At 37.6% G+C, this 24,990-nt stretch overlaps 1 protein-coding gene and 1 non-coding gene across 2 annotated transcripts in view; one reads left to right on the top strand and one right to left on the bottom strand.

Annotated features, from left to right (window-relative positions):
• Positions 1-24,990, top strand: part of IL1RAPL1 (interleukin 1 receptor accessory protein like 1) — a 598,169-nt gene that overhangs the window by 475,906 nt on the left and 97,273 nt on the right. The gene's annotated exons all lie outside the window — the stretch shown is intronic.
• LOC149991702 (small nucleolar RNA SNORA38) lies at positions 23,930-24,060 on the bottom strand. The gene has a single exon (XR_016508798.1). It is a non-coding gene; the product is annotated as a small nucleolar RNA SNORA38 (small nucleolar RNA).

Raw genomic sequence — 24,990 nt, 5'->3', positions numbered from 1 at the left:
GGACATTGCTGATTAAATACATACTCTGTCTCTACTTTGAAGGTTCCATATCCTCATATGTCCACATGGACGTAGCTAAGGCTATATTGATGACTCCCGCAGCAATAGTGAGTGTGACAGCTGACAGTTGACAGAAAAACTACTTACATTTGTTAAATGGAAATCCAGTTCTGGAAATGTCAGAGCACAGCCCCTCACCCACCCTTCCACCCTGCCCTGCCCCCACCCACCAAGAGGCTGTGAAACAAACATGAATGTTTTCCTTTGTATTTTTATTGGGTGGTGTTCTTTTAAGAGCTAGTTAGCCAAAGTGGAATGTTGTCACTTTCAGTTCTACCCAAGTCCAGACTCAGATGCCATCATATAATGGACTTCCAGGATGGCCCTGCAGCAATCAATATAGAACATCAAGTGATATACTTGTCATTACAAATCTGTCAATGTAAAACGATTTCAGTTGTGAATATCCTTCATTCATACTACATTAACTGGGTAAGTAAAACCACGCTGACATTGTGAACACTTCCACTATATTTTATTTTTGATGTACTGGTATACATAGGATTTGATCTTTCCTCTTCATATGCTGTGTTACCTTGTGTCAATAATGTATATAAAACTGTTTACATGTTCTTTCATGACAGCTGTACAAAGTCCATGTTTTGGAGCTGTATATCAAAGTGGCAAATATATTAACACAACACAGATCTGTTTTGATACTAATGTGGATTCCATGCTTGTTTCACAACCCCTTGGCCAAACTTTCACAAGCATTGTAGTACCCAGGAAACAACAGGCCAGAAGCAAAATCCAGAGGCTGTATCTATTATTTCAGAGCAGAACTTATGAGATACAAGAATGCACAATCCTTTTCTACATTTTGCATCTTACTTTGTAGCCTGGGTTTTTAGGACTCAAGTACTTTGTTTCCTTAATTCGAACTGTGACGCGGTAGAATAAGAGGCTTCTTTAGAGGTTTCTCTTTTAAAATAAAAACAATATTGTTTTATCATCAGTCGTTTTCATTTCCTTTCACCGTCCTATGCGAGGCACCTATTCGTGCATTTTTATAAGAAATTTGGTTGTTTAAGTCTTTAAATGACCCTGTTAGATAGAGTCTATCGTTACTCCATGTCACAGATGTGAAAACTGAGGCACAGAAGAGTTAAGTGACATGCCCAAGATTCCAAATTTAGTAATGATATGATCAGGGTTTGCACTCAGAAGGTCTGGCTCCAGAGCCCATGGAGTTATCATAACATACCATGCTGTCCAGTATATAAAAATTATAATGAAGGTGAAGAGTACTAAAAGTACTAAGGTACTAACGTTTGTTGAGCTCCTACTGTGTATCAGGAATTAGGACAATCAACATCAACAATCTTACTTAATCCTCACAGCAGTCCTATTGGTTAGGAACCAACCATTCTCCATTTTGCAAGTACAACTCAAAAGGTCAAGCAAATAGGCAATAAAATTAGAAAAGTTACGAAGACCTGAGTTATACATCTGATAAAGGAGAAAAGCCAGATGTGTACTCCCATTTTCCTACATCTAAAGTAGACATTCTTTCTGTTTTCATAGCCCCTCTATTCTAAAACAAAATCTGACCTTCATAAAGTGTTTGACTAAATTGTCTTCCCTACTTTCTCATTTCCAAGAAACTGAAGGGCTTTTGGGTGAAACAACATACTACTGTGTTTATAATGTCTTTGGGACACATTGAAGTCACTTTAGAGTCGTCTGGTGTTAATTTTTTCTTGGAAATTGAGTGGCATTGTTGGTGTTTTGAAAGGCAGCAAATATAACTGCATATTATATCATAAGAATAGACAATTGTAAAAAGAGTATAAGATGAAGTACCTTTACATGAGCTTTAATTGCTACTGGTAATTAAACTGAAGGGTTTCATTTTCCCAGTCAGCTCATCAGTGACACCAGCAAATAAACAATTTGAAAGTGAAATCCTTAGGGGCAAACAATTGTAATTAATTGCATTTTCCAAGGGAAAAAATCATTCCTAAAACCTGTTTTCGGTGACCTCTTGAGTAATATACACAGTGATTTACACTGTGAGCCAAGTGTGGGGTTCAGAACCAGACCTGATTTAATTTGAATATTCATGAGGTCTCCAGCATGATTTATCTTCAAATCCATCTCCATTGTCAAATTTATTGTCTCTTAGGTGGAAAATAAAAGGATGCAGATTTATATTCTGAATAATTTTCATTGCACAATGAGATGATCAGCATGGAAAGACTGTACCATGGTGGAAACACTTTTAAGTGATGCTGCTATTAATTCCTTCCATCTTGGAGTTTCTTCAAGTACCAAGAGTATTTTTTTAGAGATGTGTGAGAGCTGAAATGAAAACATTTATGCGTGTAAGTTTAGGTCCATAACTTTAAGACTATTGGATTAGAATCATGAAATTCATACCGTCTAGTTTGCCCTTGTTCTTTTGCACAGAGAGCTGCATTTGAGATTGTGCACAGCCTTTTGGCTATTCAGATCACACGAAACAAACTGCTGTGACTTTAACTCTGACTCATACTGCTTGCTCTGGGACCAGACCCGAAGTGGGCTTTCTTCTATATAATTTCGCATAACTTAATCAAGAGCTCTAGTATTAATTTTGCTTCTCTCTCTCTCTCTCTCTGTCTTTCTCTTAACTTATGATATCAACTTGGCTTTTGAACTGAGATAGACGTGGATACAGAACCCAGCCCCGCTGCTTACTCTCTGTCAGTTAGCTTTTACCGTGTAACAAGGAGCCACAAAACTTAGTGGCTTAAAATAGTAATTATTTAGTTCACGATTCTGCAGGAAGTTGTTCTGAGCTGAGCTCAGCTAGGTGGTTCTTCTGGTCTAGGCCAGGCTCACCTGATTTCAGCTGGGCCTCATATTTGCAACCACGATTAACTGCCAGGTTGGGGCGGGGGTGATCTAGGGAGGCTTCAGAAAACGTGGTTTGTCTGTGGTCTATGTGGTCTTCTATCTTCCAGCAGGCTAACCTGACCTTTTTCAAATGGTGGTTTGGCAGAGACCCCCTAGAGCAGTAAGAGAGGGCAAGCCCAAACATGCAAGGACTCTTAAAATGTTGACAGCTGCTCTTGTCCCATTGGCTTAATGGCTAAGCCCAGAGGCAGGGTGAAGGGTACTACCAAAAACTAAGAATACTTGGAGCCCTGAACAAATTGGGGGCCTTTAGTACAAGAATTGACAACATACGTAATATGAGAAACTGTGGGTTAGTTTCTTAATCCCTCATTTTCAGTTCCAGCATCATTTCATGTCATGGTTTGGGGGATTAAAATCAACTAGTATATGTAAATTAGTGGGTAAACTGGCATATGGAAGGCAGTTAATATTAGCCCTTTTTGTCTTTTAATATCTATGTAGACAAATTTGGTTATACAAAACAGATATTTTAAATATGTAAGCAAAGTATATGACTAGTGACACGTCATCCCACTGACCTCTAGAATCGTTCAGTATTTAGGTGGTGAGACTGTCTCCTTCTTCCTTAACATTTCATGTTAATCTCTCCTGAAGCTATGCATAAACTGGAAGGTAAACTTCTGCAAAGAAGTATATTCTTAAAATTGAGTATGAAAAATGCATTTATGTGTAATGTGTTTTCATTAAACTAAAAATGTATTGATCCTTTTATTTAGTTCCTCTTATTTCCTTATGACCTACCAATCAGAGGGAAAACTAGACCAAGACAATCCATGCATTGCTTTGGGGTCATAGGCTAGAAGAGGTTCAAAGGTTTCAAAATACTGATCATGGCCATTGAAACAGCTAAGGCATTTCAATGTCAGCATGACATTTTAAGCAAATAATCAAAGGAGCCCTTAAATTGAACTCAACTTCAGTCTGACTGTCTTTAAAATCTGGCTCCAGTATTAATGCACGGATGTTCACATCCTTAATTTGGAACTAGGCCACCAACACAATACAGTAGATGAGCTTCCGTAATTTTCAAGTGCACCCATGCTTTTTACCATTGATCTGTGGATAATAGATCATTCTATTCGCTACCCTGCAGAATTCAAATAAAGTCTGCATAATTCAAAACTAGTCAGTAAATGTAACACAAAATTACCTTGACCTGAAGATCATATAAATGAAAATCTATTAAAAATCACAATAGATCATTATTCTTGTCATATTTGCTCTGTGAAATATACAGTTTGTTTGTTTTGCCATAATATTCTTCTCACACATATATAACTTTATAGGTCATTGAAATAGTGAAGAGAATATCAGATTTATAATAATGTGCAACGAGAGCTCTTGGTCTTTCAAGACTGATAGTACCTGTCTGATTTTTACTGACTCTTTAGCCAAAAAGAAAAAGAACATACGGTCAGCATGGGCTGAGTCAAAAAACTATGTTTACAAGTATACTTGGAAGTCCTCTGATATTGACTGTTTTAAGGATAGAGGACAGCAATAATTTTTTAAGTATATTTTATTGATTATATTGTCACATTAGTTCCAATTTTTACCCCTTTGCTCACCTCTGCCCAGCACCCCCCACCCCCAAGAGTCCTCCCCCGCAGTCCATGCCCATGAGTCACGCATACAAGCTCTCCGGTTTCTCCCTTTCCTATATTATTATTATTTTTAAATTAGTGAATTAATTATTTTAATTTTTTATAATAATAAAAAATAACAACCCCCACCTCTCAGACTTAAGACCCTTTATAATCTTATAGAGGACAATGGGCAACGGTCTTGTGCTTCTCTAGCTGCTTCAAGCTGGACATGGTCATCATCCTACCTACCCTTGGGTCCAGAAATCCCTAATAAGAGTGGAGGTGTGGAGGGCAGGGTGGCCTTCCCATATGGGGAAGGATCGTGCAGACTCCAGGTCAGTTGTCTGTCCCCGGACAATGGCGTGCTTGATTTAATAGGCTGGCATCCTTGTTGTATTCTGGGGGCAACAGATTTGGCAACAGAGTTAAAAGACATCATTCAATCCATAACCACTAGATGACAAAAAGCAGGTATTAATTTTTCAATGTCCCTCATTAGGGAAAAAAAGGGGCTTCTTTGGAGGAAGGTGTGCCAGGCACGTCATACCGAAAACAGCAATAATTTGAAGACTTCATTGGGATCATGTTAATAGGCGACAAGGCAAAATATAATCTTGCTTCTTTCAAAACAGTCTCTTTTCTATTATTCCAATGATCATTTAATATATTTATGTAAATATGTATGTATATTTACTTTTTGATGAGTCTACTTTAGCGGGTCAATCTGCTGGCCACCAAAGTTGTTGCCTCTCTCATCTTAGACTTTTCTGAGATGAAAATATTATAATTCTATTCTTGTCATTAAAGTAATCATTTCTAATCAGATACGGCATGAATAAAGCATGATCTCTGTCCTCAGAGGAGATAGATACATACACTTTAATATGCATGTAAGAGCTCTACAAGTGGTATGAACTGCATTTACTCAAAGCAGTCAAAGGAGTGATTCTTCTGGAGTAGGAGGTTTGAGAGAGGCTTCACAGAGAAGGTGACATTGGAGCCGAGAATGCAGGGAGATGTATTAGGGGTCTCCAAGGTCACCCCCAGGTTCAACAATTCACTAGAAGGACTCACCATATCATTGTACAGATGGCTGCAATTTCTTAAGTGAGAGGCTACAAAAAACTCAGTGAAAAAAAAAAAAAAAAAAGGTACATGGAGTGAATGCTAAAGGAAACCAGGCACATGGTGCCAAGAGTCTTCTCCCAGGCAGGTCACACAGGATGCACTTAATTCTTCCAGCAGGAGTTATGACAACATGTGTGAAATATTGTCTCCCACTGAAGTTCAGTAGACAGTTAGGGATTTTACTGGGGACCAGTCACGTCTGCCTAGCACATATCAAAATCCTAGAATCTCAGAATAACGCAGATGTTCAGCATAAACCACATTGTTTGCACAATCCATTTAAGTACATGAGCCATTCTTATCAGGGAATGGTGAGCACCATCCTGAAATCTGAATCCGCAGAGGCCAACTGAGAGCTGAGCTTGGAATCGGGCCTTTCTAAGGACAGCAGCCTCAGGCCTGGTAGGTTAACATTTTTCTGCACAGGTGAATAGGCTCTTTCCAGAATGACTTGGTGGAGAAATGAATTCAGGTTGGGGAAAAAAAAAGCCATAAAGAAAGGGCTCAGAGATGTGCCAAAAAAGATTCAAAACATTTTATCCAGTGAGACACTGAAGCCCAAATGTTACTGGAACTATTTGGAATGTCAGATCCCTGAAATGATTCCAGAGTGAATGAACAGGCATCACCTTGTAAAGAGGATTAAAGCAGTTATCAGGTTGTTCCTACATTTTGCCTCAGTTGTCTGCTTCTTCCATGTTAAAGATGTATTTCTAGTTCAGAATGTCTGGATATTTGACTTAGGTTAGTGTTTTAGTTTCACAGTGTGTACAGTTTCTGACCATAGCACGTTTGAAGTTGTATAGTGTAAAAGGTCTTTGTTGTAGTACAGTGGAGAGTTTAATGTTGTCCTGGGGGTGGGGAGGTGCATACCATCAGAGATGACATTTCAGAATATAGTACATTTAGTAAAATGATCGACACCAAATATCATTTTTATCTCTAGTACTTACGACATTAACTATAAGCTGCTCTTTCTTTTCCCCAGAGAGATTAAGACATACTTCAGTGTCTATCATATTCTATACTTATACAATCTAAAGCACAACCATCCCTCTATTCTACTAGGAGAGAAATGAAAACTTAAGCTTATAAATATTTCACTACAGATTGCTATGTATTAGCTGCTCACTGCTGAATTCAGCTACTGTGAAATGCTGATAATTCTCTACTGAGGGCTAGAGGACAACCTCTATTTCAAAAAATAATATGACTTGTACTTATTTATAAATTCCATGAATTCACTAACAGACAAGATGGAATATGTTAGCCTTATTCATACAATTGGTGCAATGTACTCAAAGAACTAGGCCTCAACATTAAAGATTTAGCCATTCAGGTATACTACCACTGTAACATGCATGGGCCTTAGTGGTGTAGAAATATATATCTTATAAAATATTGCACAACTGTTAATTCTTCAGTTTGGAAATATATTGGAAAATGTATACATTTTTGCATATCTCCCATTTTGTCAATACTCTTGGGGCATTATAAATGAATTGTTAAACTAAAAAAATACCACATGAAAACAGAAAATTTTTATCTTTTTTACTGAAAATAACCTAGGACTCTGAGAAAAATATTAGCCCTTTATATGAGTGCCGTTACTGCTGTAACAATTTACCACAAACTTGATGGCTCAAGACAACACAAAGATACTATGTCATAGTTGTGGAGGTCAGAAGTTCAAAATAGGCTTTACAGAACTAAAATCAAGCTGTGGACAAGGCTGTGTTTGTTTCGGGCGGCTCCAGGGATGAATCTATTTTCTTGCCTTTTCCAGCTTCTGGAGGCTGCCCGCATGCCTTGGCCTGTGACCCTCTTCCTCTATCTCCAAAGCCAGAAGCACAGTACTTTCAAATCTCTCTCTCTCTTTCTCTCTCATCTCTGCTTCCATCATCACATCTCCTTCTCCTTCTCATACCCTGTCTGTCCTGCCTCCCACTAATAATGATCCTGGTGATTACATTGGGCCCAGCCAGATAGTTCAGGATTCTATCTCCATTTCAATTTCTAACTTAATCACATCTGCAAAATCCCTTTGGCCATGTAAGGTAACATAGTGACAGGTTGTGTTGATTATGATATGGACATCTCAGGGGGGGGAAGCATTATTCTGTCTACCACAACCCCTATATTTTTGTTTTGTGTAATCATAAATACTATAAATTATTCAATACCAGTAGCAAATTTTGACTAGTCAGTAAATATTTATTGAGCACCTACTATATCCCTTGTAATGTTCTAGATGCTGAGGAACATAAGTTAACCAAACGAAGTCTTTTCTTTCATGGAGCTTGCATTATACAAGGGGAGAAAAATTAATATTTTATGTGTTCTGAATATTTAGTGCTATAAAGAAAAGGAATTCAGAGTTACATGGGAGAGTGTGATAGTATTTGTACCATGAGTAGTACTATTTTATCACTGAGTGTGGCCAATAATGGCATCTTTGAAAATGCAACATAATGGGCTGAATAGTGGCCCCCAAAAGGTATGTCCAACTCTTAACCTCTGGTACCTATGAATGTGAACTTACACAGAAATAGCATCTTTACAGATGTAATCAGGTTAAGGATCCTGAGATGAGATCATCCTGGATTTTGGGTGGGCCCTAAATCCAGTGATGCATGTCCTTATAAGAGACAGAAGAGAAAAAGACACAGAGAAGGTCATGTGAAGAAGGAAGCAAAGATTGAAGCAATGCATCAATAAGCTAAAGAATGCCAAGGATTTCCAGGAGAAAAGCATGGAAGGGATTCTTCCTCTGAGTCTCCAGAAGAAACCAACTCTGTTGACACCTTGATTCTAGACTTCTGGCCTTCAGAACTGTGAGAGAATAAATACACTTCTGTTGCTTTCAGCCTTTCAGTTTGTGATGATTTGTTACAGCGGCTTTAGAAAACTAATACAGACCATGTTTAAGCCTGGTTGATATGAGAAAACAAGCCATGCAGATATTTGAAGGAAAAGGGAGATAGGCGGAGTGCACAGTAAGTGGGAGACACTTTATAGTACCTCAATAACAATGGGAGGACATTGTGACTGGAACCCAGAAATCAAGGGGGAAGAGTGCAGATGGTTTCAGAACGATCATATGGACCAGATCTGGAATGGAGTACCTCGTGAGCCATAGTAAGGATTTTGGATTTTATTCTGTCCATATGTTAGTTTAATTATGACCCAATAAAATATAGAATTCCATATTAGGTATTTTTATCTTTTTTCTTGTACATGACAGTGTTTAACTGCCAGAAGGAAGTAATCATGACACAACTCACTATAGTTACAAGAAACAAAGGTTGCATTCTTGTAGGCTTGAGCATATTCCAATAACCTGTGAAATTTCTATGTTGGCCTTGGCATGAACAAAGAAGACAAACTGGTCCCTCCATTCCTACAACACAGCACTTATTTTCTTTTGTGTCTGTATATAAACTCTGTTCTGTTCAGTTCCATGAGCAGCAGTGTTCCGTATATTAGTAGTTTCACTGATATACTGCGATACTCACACAAAATAACCCTGCCCATCAGTGAGAATAGAGGCCACAGGTCTCAGAATGAGAATGCTACACAGAATCTGAAACCAGAGTTGTGAAGTAGAAGTAAAACGGGTGAATTTATGTTTCATTTCCTCCACTGCTCCCTGCTAATCCTGACTCTAGAAAGCCATAAAATATAATCAAGAGGTGACAACAGAAATACACTCAAAAATAATGAATGGATTATTTGAACTTGTAACATATGTGTTAATGGTTGCTAGAACTGTTCTAGAAATAAGAAAATTGTAATGGGGCCAGGAGTTACACTTCTAGACAGAACTCTCTACGTTAAGACATAAAGATTAAACCTTAGAAAATTAAATAGGTTTTAATGGTTTTGAAACTATGTAATTGGTAGTATCATTTCAAGGAAATTATTAATGCACAGAAACATAATCAATGCAAATTTATTAGGACATGCTTCATTTCTTTTTTATTGAATGTATTGCAGTGACATTGGTTCACGAAACCATGCAGGTTTCAGGTGTACAACTCAACAAAACATCATCTGCATGCTGCATCATGAGCCCATCACCGAAGGCAAAGTCTCCTTCCATCCCCATTTATCCCGCTTTGCCCACCTCTACCTACCCCCAACCCTTTTCCCCTGGCTATCACTACACTGCTGTGTGTGTGTGTGTGTGTGTGTGTGTGTGTGCGTGATTTTTCCCTTCATCTTCTTTCATCCAGCCCTCCAACCTCCCTCCCCTCTGACAGTTGTCAGTCTCTTTCATGTATGCATGCCTCAGTTTCTATTTTGTTCTTTATTTTGTTCATTTTATTTCACTTAGTATAAAACTCTCCAGCTGCATCCATGCTTTTGCAAAAGGTACAATTTCCTTCTTTTTTTACAGCCAAGTAGTATTCCATTGTATAAATTTACTATGGCTTTTTTATCCACTCGTCTACTGATGGACACTTGGGCTGTTCCCAAATCTTGGCTATTGTAAAGAAGGCTTAACATTTGTCCTTCCTTATATAATGGAAAATTTAAATATTTTACATGGCATATCCATCAACAAAGTAAAGCAAACCATCACCCATATGTGTGCTTATTCACTTTGTATAAATAGATATATAGTGAATCATAGCTTACAGCCCTTTGTGCAGGAAAAATTACAAAAAGTACATACAAGATTTTATCCCTACTCATTTTTTATTGCTCCTTCATTTTGTTTTTCATATCACATGCAAATTAAAGTGTTCTAAATGACAAAAGATAATTTCATTTGTGGGAAATTAATAGCGAATGTGAACTGAATCTTGAGTTTGGAATCCTATCTGTTACTTAAAATAGAACATTTCACATCCCTTTTAAGGGAGCACCTGCTAAGTTCCTTTGATTTCAATGTAGAAATCTTGGAAATACTTCAAGTAGATAGACAACGATAATCTAGAAATAAGAACATGAGCAGAGGAAAGTTCCTTGAAATCAACAAGTTTGAAATATGCTTACAGAAAATATTGCCTTAACAAAGGCTATTTGAATCCAGAAGGAACTATCCACAGCCCTCTAAATTATCCTGAGAGGTGGTGCAGTGACAAAGAGTGACAGAATTCTACTTCTATCTTTATTATTAGTGAGTTGACTCACCTACACAGGTAGGTCACTTAAACGCACTGTAATTCTGGTTCCTTACATTTAAACTGAGCAGTGTGAAAATCAGAAAAAAAGAAAAAAGAAAATTTAAAAAAAATAATAAAAATAATAATAATTAAAAAAGAAATATATTACTTGATAAACTTGATACAAAAAAAACACATCATTTTAGGCTGCATAAAGTGTGGAGAACATTTCATTTTAAAATATCACCAATGTTATCAAAACTATATATCTAAATACCTACAAGTGACCTAAGTATGACTTATTTATATAGATGGCATATAGAAACTACATATAGTACTTATGTTCTTTATCTTGAAAGGATTAGACATAGCTGTACATTTTGTCATTGAAGAAAGTTAAATACCTTGAAGGAAAATATAAATCTGTCCAATTATAATTTTATATCTAAATCTGCTTTATCTTTGATTTGCCATAGTTAACATTTTTATCCTGTGCACAGAAATAAAAACCTTTATGATCTAAAGGTATTTTTAGGTTACTTCCCCAATGATTTTTTCATTTGGTAATGGTTTAGTATACAAATAATTTTTTTTAGGAAAATTACTGCCACATTTGTATATTTTGAAGTTTTATTCTGTAAATATACTAATTTGTTCCTTCTTTTCAAATACTACATATTTTTATTAAAAGTAATCTGATATAATGAAAAAAAGCAGATACATTTACTTGTGCAGTAGAGACAGTTCTCCAACAGAAGAATTCAATGCTTCATGGATGACCAGAAATGTGTTTCATTGAAAAGAACATAAAAATTAAAAAGTTACTACTTTTCATATGATGACAACTAACAGCAACTGAGACTCCTGCAGGAGAACACACACCTACATGAAATAGATTGCAGGACAGTGATGACCTATTATCACACTCACAAGTGAAAACTGTTGACTCAGCCTAGTAATTTAGAAGATCTGTGTAGACTATTTTTCTCCCCTTTATGTGATCTCCACTTTAATTATTTTCGATCATAAATTTTCATTAGAACTAATATATCCTACTAACTCCCTTCCTAATCTTCTGTGGCTGAAGCTTGCTATGTGCTATGTGGAAATAAAAAAATCAAAAGTCACCACGTATGTGAGTTCAAGCTCTTCTTTTCTTTTCCAAAATAGAGGAAGAATGTATTTTATTACTTCATTCAAAAAAAAAAAAAATGGCCCTTTTGAGATAAGTGCAGGCCTGCTCATGTCCGGGATTTTAAATAGCAACACACAGGATGTAGGTCATACATTCTTTACATAAAAGGCCAACGCAACTGGGTCATTATGTTTTTGTTTCTATTTTTTTTTTATGCTTTAACCATATGTTTTCAAAAGGAAACTAAAGATTGATAAAATTTTGGATCAGATGTAGACTGGACCAATGTCAAGGAAGCTGTGCACTGGTCTGGACTATACCACTGACTTGCCATATACCTCTAGTTTCCCTGTCTTTACCTGGAGAGTATTATGCTAAGTGAAATAAGCCAGTGAGAGAAAGACCAATACCACATGATCTCACTTATACATGGGATCTAAAGAAAAAGTAAACTGACAAACATATTAGAAACAGAGATATGGATACATGGAACAGACTGACAGCTGCCACAGGAGACGGGAGTTGGGGGTGCTGGAGGAAAGAAGATAAAGGGATTAGCCAAAGAACATATATGCATAACTCACAGACACAAACAACAGTGTGGCGAAAGCCAGAGGGAAAGGGGGTGGGGGTAGGTGGAGGTGGGCAAAGTAGAAGAAATGGGGACAGAAGGAGACTTTGCTTGGACCGATGGGCACACGATGCAGCGTGCAGATGGTGTTTAGTTGAGTTGTGCACTTGAAACCTGTGTGGTTTTGCAAACCCATGGCACCCCCAATAAACTCAATAAAAAATAAAAATAAATACAAATTTAAAAATAAAATAAGAAAAGTCTTAATAGAGAAAAAATGAAATAAGAACCTCATTGTCTATGACAGCATCAGACCTACTATAATAGAGTCTCAAGTTCTAACTGAAGAACACATGGCCCTGCTTGCCACTTAGAGGCGAGAGAGAAGGGACTTCTTCCTGTCCCAAGTGAACTCTTATGACAAGGCACTCTCACTGTATAATAAAGTGGGAATCAACTGCTTTTCTCTTCACTCTTTACTCCCCTGGGTTACTCCCAGGTCATTTTATTTACTTTACCGTTGCAACCATTTGGTTTCTTTCCATCCACTTCCCTTGTTCTCGTCTCCCTCCCAAAATAAAATTTAACTGATACTTTTTGAAAAAGCAAAACTTGCTTTTATCAAACTCATGGGGATAACTAAGAGAAAAATCAGGTGAGCTGATAGAAAATCTTCTTTTTTTAAGAAGAAATGCAATTTGTTCTCTCTCTTTTTTTGCTGTATTATAAAATCCTCCCTCATGTTTTGATTTATATTAAGTTTGTTAAAATGTAAATGAATGTTGCCAGTTTGCTTTAAGGCCTGTCTCCATACCAGAAAATTGAAGGATCGTCCAATGATATAATCCTTATTTTCTGAGGTGTAGTATGAGGCAGGAACTCTGCTAGGTGCTGGGATACCTGTTGACCAAGACAAACCAGTCCCCCTAGAAGTTTGCGTTCCATACACTGGATGGGCTATACAATGAAACAAATATTTTGACAGGTGTCGAGAAGTGCTATGAACAAAAAGAAAGCTGGATATTAAATAGAAGGTATAAAGGAAGGGGACACTTTTATAGTGAGTGGTAAGAGAAGACCTTTCTGAGGTGGTGTCATATGAGTTGAGACATGAAAGTTGAGGACAACCGAGCCATCCAAAGGTCTTAGAGGCATTCTGGGCAGTGGTAACAAAATATTAGTATAGGGCTCCTGAGCCTGAAGGAACTTGCCAAGATGGAGGAACTTGAAGGTTACTAGGCTGGACAGAATTGAACACAGAAAAGAATATTGGATCAGGTTGAAAAGGCAGCCGGGACCCAGATTAGATGGGCCTTGCAAGCCGTGACAAGGAGTTTACATTTCATCCTCAGTACAAAGGGTAGCCATTGGAAAAATAAGCAGATTGTTAGAACAAAGTTCCTCGGTATAACAGAACTGGGACGGGAAGTGTTTACTCAGCATATTACCCAGAAAACTTTGCCTCAATTTCTCCACAGATTTCTCTTTCTCTCCTCAAAGTGTTCGTCTCTTGAGTGGCTAAAATCTTAATCCGTCTCTGTCCTTCTCCCAAGAGAGTGAAACTGTTATGTTGTCTTCCCCTTTAACAGCTTCCTCTTTGGCATCTAGGGTACCTACCCTCAACCCTCCTTGCTGAGTATAGTCCCTCAGGAATATATATTCTCTTCTCTGCTCCTCCTCTTCCAATGAGATCCTCACACTCTTCAAAAAAAAAAATATTGGGAGTGAAATTCTATTCTGCACACTGTCTACCTGTTTAAATCTTGCAGTCATCTGCCAAAGAGGCACAATATTTGTCTCTACATCCAGGTCTACTTTCTATTCATAGCCTCATGGCCCTCCTCCTCAAGGGATTTTTCTCAAGGACCTCTGGAGATGGTTCTAGGTTAGACATGGCCATGGATTTCAAAATTCAGTCCATCAGTTCTAGGATACCCACTGCCAGAGTTTGCTGTTCAAGGCAGTCACTAAAATGTTTTGCCTCTCTGCCACCCATACTCCTCCAAGTTCACCTCCTTTGCTTCTTCTGCACAGTTGCGCTCAGTCATGCCTTGATCTGTCCATAGGTGGCCCTCATACATGCATCTACCCATGAGAGCTGTGGGTCCTCTTCTGTTCTTAATGCTCTTCTCGGGAGCTCTTTCTCTTTTGCCCTTCCGCCACCCCACACCCATAATTATGGTAATGAAAAATAAGATTAAGAATAAGAAGCCATTCTTTCTTCTTTAAAGGAAAGGAGTCTTTATTCAAAAGCAGTCACTTAAGCCTATCAAGTCACAGCTTTAATTACTTAAACTTATCAATTAAGGCTAAACCCTAACACCTGGGTTCTCCGAGCATTTCCCCATTAGTTTTTAGTTATTTTATTTCTATAGGGTTAGTTGACAAACTAAAACAACATAAGATACAGAAGCTGCACAATTTTGGAAAAATGGCAGACTTCTGCCTGAGAGCTCGTTCCCTCTAGAACACCCAAAGAAGAATAACCCTGCCACTCTCTGCCAGGCCAGCCTGATCCTAGGCTGTGCCCAGAGGTCCTTCCCACCCAAAATACCATCCTTTCGGAACCACAGGCAGCTGCAGCATGATCATCCAGGCATCCTCGAGGAAGAAGAGCCTGAGAGGCAGAGGGACGGCCCAGGAGTCAGAGAGCCCCAGCCAGCCCGAGAGCCTCAGAAGCCATTATTGTTTGTGGCTTAGACAACCTACTGGATATTATAGACTGCAATAATTAGAATGACAAGTTATTCTTAAAACACAGTTATGCTCTTAAAATATCTTAGCATGAGCTGTCTGTTCCTATTCAAACTCACACAGAGGTTGCTCTTGAAAATTTTCCCACAGGTCCAGGGGCCACGAATCAGATGTATAGCAATTAAAACGTAAATGAATCTTCTCACTTAGGGATGACCAAGCTGTGGAGAAGTGATGAATACCAAGCCAACTTGCCAGAAACTAATTTATAAACCAGAATGCTGATTCATTAAATTAAATGGAAGATGAATCTAATAAGATATGTGGCATCAATCATTTCAACAGGGCACACCCTCTTAATGAATAAGTCCATCAAAGAGACTAACTTGAAGAGTAAACGAATTCTAAGTATAGGGGATTAGAAGAGAAAGGAATGTTAAGGGCCTTTCCTTCAAACTCAGGTTGCAGTGCCAATTTATTTCTCCCTAGTCTGCGGGTCTTACAGTCGGACTTGACATTGCCAGTTCTAACGCTTCTAGCTGACTTTTACCTCTTCTCCCTTCAGACCACCACTTTTGTCTGGGGACAACAAAGCTCCAATATTGTTAGAAAGATTTAGGTCAGAGTTTATTTTGCACTCGTGACATTTAGTCTGCTGTGGTTCTGAGAGAGAGAAACTAAGGAATCCAGTAAGGATCTTTGGGAAGCACCTTAAAATAACCAGCCACCTTTTATATAAACCATTTTTATGGTGAGTTTTTTCAATGAATGAATAAACATGTCTGTTTCGGCTTAATGCTTATTAGCTTTCATTTTCAAGAGGTGATGGTTTTTCCCATTCAATTTAGCAAGTACTTACTGAGCTCCTCAAGAGCAAGAAAGCTATCCAAAGGAAACAGAAATGAGCAAGACAGTCCTCTGTAGAAGCTCACAGAAAGGCTCAAGCACAAGAGCAACAAAAGGTGTAAAAATTATGGTACAGAATTAAGGAATCACGTAAGAAAATCTCTTCCAGAAAATGAGGCAATCACATATCTGAGCTTGAGAATCGGTGGCTTTTGAGTTGGACCTTCCAGAGCACAGAGGGTTTGCCAAGAAGGATGGCAAAGAGGCTGCTCTGAGCAGCTGAGGAGATCTTGGTAAAAGCCACAGCCTAGAATGAGAAAAGCCCCAGGCATATTCACAGAAAAAGGGATACATGGACCCTAGTGGACAACTGCAAGGATCTGTCAAGTCTATTACTATGGTTTTTAAAAATGTAGCAAACAAACCAACCATGCAAAAAACACCCATGAAAACCCTGTCCTTAATTGTAACCCCAACTTGTTGAGTTAGCAGTTTTATTCTTTTCTTTTGTGGGTAACAAATGTGAAAAGCCAGGACAGTTGAAAAGCAATTATTTACACAATAAGCATGACCTTTAATAATTAAATACTATTGAGAGCAACTTAATTGTAACTAGTCATCAATTGCTGTTCCATATTTAACCTTTTTTTTTTTTTTCCCTGAGAGTGTGTTCTTAGTAAAAGGAAACATGCAAAATTAACAAAGTCTTTCGTTTCTGAAGTTTTGGCAGTCTAGTTCAGCTCTGGAATGCCTGGTTATATGTCATTTTCTATTATATAATTTCACTCAGAGGTGCTATGTTTTGTGGCATTGTGGTTGTTGAGAACTTGATAGTTAATAAGAAGATAGTTTGAATTCACCTGACAAGATTGTTTTTAACTCGTTATTTTTAACTAACTAAAAATGAGTAATATTTTGTTTTCATCTGAAGAGAACCTCACTATATCTACTTTATGACATTTTTTTTTCTGAGTTCTCTCAAATCCTCCTCAGAATATTTGAGGTATAAAAAGAATGGCTTTCTGGAGTCACATAAATTGCCCCTGAAGCGTTTCTGTAGTTAAGGAGAGCCATCTTCCACTTACTTCCAGGAGAAAGACTCTACTCACACGCTGTTCAGCCTCTTTCACTGGCTAGCGTCACTTACAACAGGGAGAAGAATGTAACAGTACTATAGGCTTTCTGTGGCTTTTACTTTATAGGCTGTCTTTGAATAACACATACTGCTACCTACCCGCTGAGAGGCGTAGAGATGGAGTGAACAGAGTGAATTTAACCTCTGGAGAGAGGGGCTTTCTAAGATAAAGTAGGAATAAGATAAGAGCCACTTTAGGGATAAATGTTTCACATGATGCATATTTTTTTTTAGTTTTACTTTTTTCTTAGTTTAGCTCAAAGTACAGAAATATTGGAGAATATTATTCCATGTAATCATTAGAAGTGGCAAGCCACTCAAGTGCAGGACAAGTCTGGTTCTGAATTCAGATGCCTTGTTTGAATCCCAACACACATTTGAATACCCAGATGTGAAGATGTTGATTCCTGCAACCACTGTATTATTCACCTATGCCTCCTTGTGAATTGGAAGGCTAAAGCACATAGTACATGTTGGCCCCCACGTAATTGCTCAGAAAGTGGTAGCTATTATAATTTAATTACCTTAGACCGTACCTGGCTCTCTCAGCTTTCTATCATCAGTGTTATTTTCTTACTGCCACTGCTTCCATGAAGCAGTTTTCAGTCTTTTCCGGGTCACAGGGCCTTGGGGAATTTCATGAAAGCTGTAGATCCCCTCTTAAAAGTGCATACACCTACATCAATACAACATGCATAATTTTCATACATATTTTAGGAGGCTTACCTAGTCCGTAAATTGAGAGGCTCTGTTAAAAACTGGCACTGGTTCAGAAACTCCTCTTTCCTAAAAAAAAAAATAGATATATGTATATCTATATCTATGTAATTATATATAGATATATAATTATAATACAGTAATTAATAAATAATAATAAAAGAATAAACTCTGTGTTTTCTGTACTCACAACTCTAACCTACCTTAGCCCCAGTGTGTGTGTGTGCATGCACGTGCGTGTGTGTGTGTGTGTGTGTGTATCCAATTGCCCTCGATTTGATTTTAGAAGATATTAGTCAACACACTCCAAGCTACTCCCTTGAATCCTTTCTCTTGGGTCTTGAGGTAGAGCCTCTGCTCGCTTCAGACACCCTAAGAGTACTTCACAGAGAGAAAGGGGCAGTGTGGAGTCCATCAGCCCCTTGTGAGGGGTTGGGACAAGATGGGGTTCTGAATTCAAATTATCCAGAATGTAGTAAGATGGTATAGTGTATCTATCATATATTGTACCATCCCAAGGGAGTTCAGAGGCAGCACCTTATAATCAGAGTAATATTTCTGCAGCAAAAATATGAATATTCACACTAAGTGTGATAAATAAGGACCGTAAATAGCCATACAACAGTTTAAGGGAAAGTTTTGCCACCAAATGAGTTACATTTTTTAAAAGACAACTTTCAGCTTTCAGAGATTTTGTGAATTCTGAAATATAAATGAGGAATTGTGGATCTGTAGCTGAATTCAGGTATCCCAGGAACCGGTATTAAGACTCATATCTCTCTCTTTTCTCCAGTGCTCATAAAGAATTGTAAATTGCTATTAAAAACAGCCTTATATCTCCTGTAATTTATCACAAATAATAATTTTTAAATTACATAATCATAGACATAATCATAAAATTTATATATAAATACATATATGTTATGTTTATTTATTATTATATGTGATTATTCTTTTAGCAGCATTTAACAATGCATCCCTGTAGCTCCACTTGGACCAATATAAATTGCTTGTTTAGCCCAATACGAACATATAAATCATTTTTAAAAAAGACTTGAAAACCTCTGCTAGAAATTAGAAATATATCTCTGCAATGAGATATTTTTATTCAAAGAGAAAATGAATTGAGTATTTGAATCGGGAACCCGTTTCAGCTTCTCTTGAAATAAATTTGCCCCCAAATTGTGTAACATCACTGATAAGAGAAGCAATGAGTCTTCATAAAATAAGTGTATCTAACTTTAAAGTACCATTCAGATTTCAAATGGCACAAAGGTAAAACTTCCTCAAAGGTTTAAACCCTACTGAAACCATGGAAGTAAATGAATAATAATAATAGTATAAGCCATATGTCTGTATCCTTATTTATATTTACTCATCCACCTATTTATTGTGGTCAAGCCATTGATAAAATGAATTATTATCAATGTAAAGATGCTAAAGACTATTTCTCCCTTTGAAGGAAAATCTAACTCTCAGATATTGAGAACCCCTTTTTAAGCTTTCTTCATCTTCTATCTATCAAGAATTGATTGTACAACTGCTGGTGCTCCAAATGTGGTCTGGTAAAGCTTTGAATCTAAGAGAAATACCAGAAATACCCTGCTACTAGAAGAATTTAGTCTAGTTAGAGGAGATGCCACTAGGGTTATATGGATCAAAAGAGCATACAATGTTTTGTACAGTATAAGAGTTGCTTGATTATCACACATCCACATTCACAGCTAGTACCTCTGAACTCCTATTTCTTCATTTGGACTCCACCCAGACCTTGGGACCACATGGCCTTGGCAGAAAAAAAGAAGAAGGGAAAAAAAACAGAAAAAGTATTTATTACCTTGAAACATATGAAATTGCCATTCTGTAGGTCTGAAATGGCCAAATACCAGCAATTTCTTGTGACTTTTTGTAACATCAGACAACTTGATCTAGGATCTATTGCCCTAAGTTAGTTACTCTTTTGTTCCTCCTCCAACCTGGATCTTGGACATTTTGTCCTGGAGCAACAACCCCTAAAATCTAGGTGCCTCCAGACCTCCACAATGCTAACTGTCTATAACCCAGAGCTTGGACATAGTCTGAGCATATTTTATCTACCTAGTCTTCTCTTCAGACTTAAATGCCCCTGAGAATTAGTGCTTTCTTAAATTTTGCTCCCTAGATATCTTGTTTGCCTCATCTTAGTCCCAACCCTGAGTGACATCAAACTTGATCATCAACCCAGAGCTGTCTGAATTCAACCATGAAAATTAAATTGAAAAGTTCTCCCCCTTTTTTACTGAATGTATGAGGTGATTTTGGTTAATAAAATTACATAGGGTTCAGGTGTACAGATCCTGAGTCTCCTTCCATCACCATTTAGCCCCCTTTACCCTCTTCTACCTCCCCCCACCCAATTTCCCTCTGGTAAAAATGATACTCTTGTCTATGAGTTAAGGGGATTTTTATTTTTTTATTTTTTGCTTAATTCCTTCACCTTCGCCTTCTCACTCTTAACTATATATATATTTTTCACCTTAATCATATCACCTCCTCTGCTTTATTTGACACAATGAGTCATTCATTCTTCCTAAAGCTCTTTCCTTTCACAAGCTATCATCATAAAGTAGTCATGTATACCTGTACACCTGTGCTACTCTACCAAAGCAGTCTTCACTCACCTCTTGGAGCTACCCAAGGCTTGGTTTCCTCTCTTCTCATTTTAAATTCTCTCTTGAAATATCATTCCAGAGCGACTTTGACCACCGTTTCTTTTGAGAAATCAGCTGAGAGTCTTATTGGGACTCCTTTGTACGTAATTCTCTTCTTATCTCTTGCTGCTTTTAAGGTTCTCTCTTTATCCTTAATTTTTGACATTTTAATTATAATGTGTCTTGGTGTGGTTCTCCCTGGGTCCAGTTCTTTTGGAACTCTCTGTGCTTTTTGAAACTGTAAGTCTATTTCCTTCCCCAAGTTAGGGAAATTCTGCTTCATTATTTTTTCACATAATTTTTCAATTCCTAGTTCTTCTTCTTCACCTTCTGGCAACCCTGTGATTCATATGTTGGCCCACTTATAGCTGTCCCAAAGGTTTCTGAGCCTCTCCTCATTTTCCTCACTTTTTGTTTCCTCTTTCTGCACTGGTTGACTGTTTGTTCTTTCTCTATGTTCCAATTTATTGATTTGATCCCTGGTTTTCTTTCCCTCACCTTTTGTTCTCTATGTGTTTTCGTTCATTTCAAGAGGACTAGCTTTCATTCCTCCCCTGTCTTGTTTAAGACCTGCTGTTATATCTGTAAGCATTCGTATAACCAAAGCTCTGAACAGTGCTTCAGAAAGATTTCCTATCTATTGCTTCATTAGATTAGATATTTGCTGGCTGGTCAGCAGTGTCACCGGGATCTCTATCATGATCTCTACCATCCTGACAGTTTTGTGTTTACCTTTGCTTCCTCGGCAGGATTGTCACACCTGCTACACTATAGGGGGCATAGCCCTGTGCACTTGTCACTACCAGGCGACCCATCTCACCACACTGTGGAGCTTTGTGTGGGGGCAGGGGTCCAAGATGGATTCCTGCCATTCACTCTCCGCTGAGAGACTGGGAGCCTCCTCCTCCATCCCCACCCACTCCGAGCCTCACAGTCCAAGGCAATGGGGATCTGCCTTTCCCAGTGTTGGAATCACAAGCTGATGGATCTGGTCTGAAGCCGGGGGTGCTCCCCAGGTGCTTCTCACTTCCCCTTAAATATGTGTGCCTGTGCTTACCGCTGTCCCGCCTCTGTGGCCGCCAGCACAGCTTGACCTTTCCACCCCAGCTTTGCCCCTCCTACCCGTCTGGACAAGCACCACATCTTCATAACTTTATACGTTGGACTTCCATGTAGCTTTATTTTCTGGAACTTCTGGTTATTTCTGGTTTTGTGGTACGTAGTTGTATTTCTTTTTAGTTGTGGAGGAAGACAGAGCGTGTCAGTCTAGGCCTCCATCTTGGCCAGAAGTCTTTATAGTAATTATTAATGTAGGGTAGTGTCAGTCCTCCAACTTTGTTCTCCTTCAGTATTGCATTTTCTCATCTGGGTCTTTTGTCTCTACATGTATAAACATTAGAAATACTTTGTTTATATCCACAAAACAACTTGCTGTAATTCTGATTAAATTCCATCAAATGTATAGATCAAGTTGTGAAGAATTGATATCTTAACAGTACAGTATTGACACTTCTTATTCATGAGCATGGAATGTCTCTCCATTTACTTAGTTCTTAAATTTCTTTTATCAGAATTTTGTAGTATTCCTCCTATGGGTCTTATACATATTTTGTTGTATTTATACCTAATATTTCATTTTGGAGGGTGATGATGTGAATGGTATTGTGTTTTTAATTTCAGATCCACTTGTTCATTACTGGTGTATAGGAAAGCAATTGGCTTTTGTGTATTACCCTTGTATCCTTCAACTTTCTATAATCACTTATTAGTTCCAAGGTTTTTTTTTTATATTATTTCAGATTTTCTACATAAACAATCACATTATCGGTGAACATAGTTTTATTTCTTTCTTCCAAAGTATATTTTATTTCATTTTCTTGATTTACTACGTTAACTAGAACTTCCAGTACCATGTTCAAAGGCAGTCATGAAAAGAGACAGCCTTGTCTGGTTCCTGATCTTATTGGAAAATCTTTGAGTTTTGTACCATCAAATATGAGGTTAGGTATAGTTTTTTGTAAAGGTACTTTATCAAATTGAGGAAGTTCTCCTCAATTCCTAGCTTATTGAGTGCTTTTATCATAAAAGGGTATTGAATTTTTTCAAATGCTTTTTCTGCATCTATTGATATAACCATGTGATTTTTCTTTTGTAGCCTGTTGATGAAATAGATTACATTAATTGAGTTTCAATTGTTGAACCAGCTTTGGATACCTGGTATAAATCCCACTTGGTCATGGTGTATAATTATTTTTTATCATTTGATGCACTTTTAATAGATTTCATAGTTGAATATCTTTTCTTAAAATGAACATAAATGAGAGTATCAATATATGAGGAGTGAGGACTAAAAAATGGTACAAGATAAATGTAAATCTTGATACTGGTGCTATTTTTGGAACTAGAGTTTTAACAAAGAAAGTTGAAAAACTTTGATTGTATGAAAGACATAATTATTATAATATATTGAGAAGTATTTATTAGTCACAACCAAAAATACCTCACAAAAGCTAGTAAGCATGTCATTTTATGTCAAGTCAACCTGCCAAGTCAACCATAAGTAAGCATTACTTAAGAACTTATTGGGACAACCGATATGTAAAGTAACACAGGCACAATATGTTGGTCCTACTCCAAAAGAATTTATAATTTTATAGTGTAAATAAAACATACGAGAAACTGTAATACTCTAACTGCAAGTATGGGTTGTAACACCAGTCACATTAAGTGACATAAGTTGCACAAAGTTACTGAGTCTCTTTCTTTTACTTGTCTTTGGAAATCTCCTTTGAAAACACCTTCTAACTTTCTGTTCAAAAATATTGTAGAAGAAAGAAGTATAAAGGAGTAGTAGGAAGAAGAAACAGTAATAAACTAGTTAAAAATTAAAGTTTTTGTATGGGAGTAAGGGGTATGTGGGACATCTCTGTGCCTTTTTAATTATGCTGTGAATCTAAAACTGCCCTAAACAAATAGTCTTTAAAAGAGATTAAAGCTTTTTTGAAAGAACTCTTTATCAAAGGCTCAGGAATTAATGTGGACCCAATGCTGCACTTTTTAGGTGGCAACAGATGGAAATAACTTCTGGAAAGTAGTCTTTTAAATCATCTGTGGGAGCTTTTGCAAATCCCTATTCTTGAGCTCCACCCCAGAGAAATTAAATTCAAATCTCTGGGATAAAACTCAGGCACCTATACTTTAATAAACTCCTCAGGCATTGCTAAAATGCAGTCACAGTGGAAAACCCTGCCCTAACAGATCTGGAAAGGGTATGTGAAGGAAGACTTTAACAAAGAATTTTAATTAAATTGATTGGGGTGACATTGGTTAATAAGATTGCAAAGAATTTTTTCGTCTATGTAGAAAGGTTTATCTTGAGCCTGCAGGGAGTAGGCTGGCCCTAGACGTCTCCAACTCCACAGTTCTCTGCCTCCAGTTTTCATGTGTCCAAGAACAGGGAACCACAGATATGCCTTTATAGGAGGTTAAGAATACAAAGAATTTGAGAGCAGCTAAGTATATTAAGTTCCTGATGTGATATTTCTTCTTCTGGCCTGCACCTAAAAGGTTAACTCTTGGTCCACTAATAAATATACACTCACTGAAGGACATGTTAAATGATCTAAGCATTCAGGAAGATGATACTATGGAAATTCAGGTCTGAGGTTGATATGTGGGTGGACGATTTCAAAAGCTCTTAGCTCTTGATATCAGTCAATGTATTCTATTTTCCTCCCTTACAAAATTCATGTATTGTTTATTGCTTGCAGGGTACTTTTGTGTGTGTGAAGGCATCTCTCACTCATTTTCATTCTGTAAATGTGCCAGTTCCTTGTCGCACACGAAGGAAAGCTACAGTTGGTTATAAAAGTTGATGGATGAGTGAGGTATCTGTATTCAGCTGTAAGCAATAAATGCTGAGCTCGGCAGAAAGTACTATAGGCAAACTGCAAGTGATTTACTAGCTATCTGAAGCACATGAGATCTGTAATGCATGAGCCCCTCAGGTCCATCACTTCTCTTCAGTAACGGGAAACAATATTTTGGTGAAAAAATGACACATTTAATTTCAACTTTCTGTTGTAAAACCAAAAGGCAGCCTAATTTTTGTTGTATTATTTTTTCATAAAGCATCTTTGCATCTTATTGGGGGTACAGATGGTTTCATAAGCAGAAACCGTAGAGCATGTTAGAAACAATATCTGTTGGTAGACATATATCGTTGGCTGCATGTTTGTACATGGTTGATGAGATCAAAATGAGAAACTCAGAGTGCTGTGACGGACCCATTATACTCATGGACTTTCACAGAACTGATTCTAATAGTTTAGTGCTCTTTAAGTCAGGTGTAGAACCAGGGAATTGCCTTGGTTATATATGCATAATGAAAACAGTCTTGGCACTGCCGTGCCCCGC

The sequence above is a fragment of the Furipterus horrens genome, unplaced genomic scaffold, assembly GCF_987537825.1.
Source record: "Furipterus horrens unplaced genomic scaffold, mFurHor1.1.pri manual_scaffold_17, whole genome shotgun sequence".
NCBI lineage: Eukaryota > Metazoa > Chordata > Mammalia > Chiroptera > Furipteridae > Furipterus > Furipterus horrens.
This window is presented reverse-complemented; position numbering and strand designations above follow the sequence as displayed.